The 3127-nt window shown below is 37.1% G+C and overlaps 1 long non-coding RNA gene across 1 annotated transcript; it reads right to left on the reverse strand.

The window, feature by feature from the left end:
- Nucleotides 1–203: 203 nt before the first annotated feature.
- On the reverse strand, nucleotides 204–1331 carry LOC311296764. The gene is made up of 4 exons (XR_014628698.1): nucleotides 1270–1331; nucleotides 922–1131; nucleotides 446–746; nucleotides 204–339 (listed from the first exon to the last, which is right to left on the reverse strand). It is a non-coding gene; the product is annotated as an uncharacterized lncRNA (long non-coding RNA).
- Nucleotides 1332–3127: the final 1796 nt, after the last annotated feature.

Below are 3127 nucleotides of genomic sequence, written 5' to 3' on the forward strand. Positions count from 1 at the left end.
GTATATGCTCTTAAGCAGCTGGGAATAAAACAGTAATCATACATCTGTTTCTATACACATTATTTACAGCACAAAGTAATTACAGTTACTTGCTGTTAATAATACATCAAGCAATTAAACAAAATCAATCAAATTTGCAAGCAGAGGCAACTCTCACAGCTTCCTTGTAAACCTCCATGCCAAATGTGTTACTGTGCATGAGAGGGTCAATACGGTCCTGTAATTTGGCCACAACCTCCCGAAGTAAGGAAGGGGTTCTGGAACAGAAACTGTTGATTCTTCATCAATCTCGGTCACGACCGGTCCATCCCAGTCAATGCTCAGCTGATCAGATCCCAACTGAAATAACAGAGGGAAAAAACTTATAAGGATTTTGTGAAAAAATATTGAATAATTTATTTATATTTTAAATCCAGAAATACCCCTCTATCAAGGCTTACTCCACCTGATCACACAATGTTCCTGTACTTGAAATTTGTCCTGAAGTCCACAGTTGCTGAGGAGATTTGTGGCCTTGTGAAGAAAGAGGGTGAATTCTGAAAATATTAAGGTGTGCATTTATCCTGGGAATCATGACAAATTGTAGACATAAGATGTGCAGGTCATTGTTGGGATCTAGAAAGCCAGAGTCCTCCAGATGAGGGAAGGCTGCATAACAGTTGCTGAGAACAGAGCACCACAAGTCACGCTGTAATCGCTCGACTGGTTGATTGTGCACACTTCTGCCTGTGATCATGCTCCTGTTTCTGCCAAGTAAAAAGGAAGAATTAAAGGTACGATGTTGGTTGTGTTAGTAATGTAGGAAAAACAACAACATCATGAATATGAACATCTCATTCCATATCTTATAGCACGCACCTGTTAAGTACAGGGGATGAGATTGTAAGTTGAAAAATAAATAAATATTGAAAGTTAAAATACCTGGTCCCCTTAAGGGATGCTCTAACATGAACCGAGCAACATCAGCATTTTCTCCACCCTTGTCACTTCGGACACGAACAGGCAATCCATGACTCTGTACAGCCTCCAGAAAACACTGAAGCACCGTTGAGGCTTTGTTGTTAGTATTTGCTTGAAGACACATGATTTTCCTGCTATACATCAATTCCTCCATGGACAATTATTCGCCATCTAAAATGAGAACAGCAAAATAACAATTATTCCAAAGGAACAGTGTGTGTGTGTGTGTGTGTGTGTGTGTGTGTGTGTGTGTGTGTGTACTAACTTGGATGGGTTAAATACAGAGGACAAATTCTGAGTATGGATTACCATTCTTGGCCTTCTCATCATGTCAACTTCCATAATTCCCCACAATCATAATGTGAAACTGACATTGTTAAAAGGAAAACTAAAATAATGAAAAGGGTTAGTTTACATTTTCGTTACACATAGCTCAAATATAACATTATAAAATATTTATAACCATTTGCATAATGATCAGTTTAAAAAAAAAAAACATTTTCACAAATAAATGTCTTCCTAGTATAGTGCTGGAACAATACATTATAAAACTGAAATTTCTTTTGGAACAAAGTTTGCTTTTAATTGATGGAAAAGGGAAACTGATCAACTAATGTACTACTACTAAAAAAATATGTACCATCATAAATAAAAGACACTGTATCCCAAATTGTGCCATCTATTAATTTGATTACTCATTTTAATTTCAATATTGAAAGTCTGTAAGACTTTTTGTTTCTAAACTTGTATTGTCTCCATGATGTACAGCTGAACAGTGGTTTGTTTTTTTATTTGTCGATTTGTTGAATTTAAAATTCTTTACATTATTGAATATTATGAAGTAAACAAAGACTTGCCTCACAAGCTCGTGATTTCCATCTATGTGCCAAAGTGACAGTGGCGAGGGAACGGAGTCGGGTCTTCTAGGTATGAGCAGGACCTCAAGGCCTCGTGAGACACTTCCAATAGGATCAATGGATCAGAGAGTTGCTCGGACTCGGACTCTTTGCTGAGGGATCCTTTTAGGGGGGGAAAGCATAACACTAAATGCATGGCAAAGATTTTCATAAGTATAGTTCAGGATATTGAACTAAAGATAGATTCTGTACATGTGATAATGCAAGTTTGTTTACTTAGTTATTTTATCTCTTAAGTATCTCTTAAGTAAAACTTGTAGGTTAAGAACATATGTTTGGAGCACAATATAGTAAGCATCTTATTTGCCATACCTTATGCCTGTGCTCCTCAGATATCCAGAGACCTTTCTGTATCCAGAGTTGGGAGTGGTTGCAAGAAAGTCTGCCACAGTTCGTCGGAGATCCTCCTCACTAATGTCTGTAAAACTTCACTGATAATTCCAGTTCTTTCATTCGTCTTCTAATTGTTCTGACACTCACATCCAAAAGTCTAGCAATTTCAGGAGCAGTGAAGTCAAATTCAAGAAGGAATTCAAGGTGCTCTTTTGATATGTCAAAACGAGGGCGTCCCCTTTTTCCTGATTGAATAATTGGTGCTTGGTACCCATTAAGAAGTGTGCACTGACATTTGTCTAGTGTTTCCAATGCAGACGCCAGATTCCACACAACTTCTGGAGCTTTGGGTATTGAAGTGGTTTCAGAAAACCTGGACAATACATTTAGAACTTGTTCAGTTCTTATAGACAAAGTCCATGTCCTCATGAATGGATGCCGATCTACATCTAAGGTCGAGTAATATGTTGGAGACCTCTTCCAAAAATTCTTGTTTTTTGACAAAATACATGCAAAACAAACCACCTATAGCAATCTTAGGCCGCTGGCTGTTGTCACGGCTGACAAAGGAAGATGTGGATCTAAAAAACATGTTCTACGCTTTAACAAAAACAAAGAAGGTAATCCATCATGACACAAGAAAAAAACATGCAACAGCTTCACATAATATAAAGACAACACCAGTCAAAGATCTGAATCAATATTAGGGTACATGAACACGTGATAGCGAGTAATTCAAATGAAATGAGTAACAACTAAAGCAAACTAGAGACTGACAAGATCAGACAAAACAAGAACTAACAGGAGAAAACAAATGAATACGAAATAATAGTCCTAGAACACAAAAAAACTAAACTTGATCGCTGTGTTTGGGATTTTTTTTTTTTTATGCAGGTTTTAAACTGGTCCAAGCTTTT

This window comes from Rutilus rutilus (genome assembly GCF_951802725.1).
Source record: "Rutilus rutilus genome assembly, chromosome: 1".
In the NCBI taxonomy this organism is placed as follows: Eukaryota; Metazoa; Chordata; class Actinopteri; order Cypriniformes; family Leuciscidae; genus Rutilus; species Rutilus rutilus.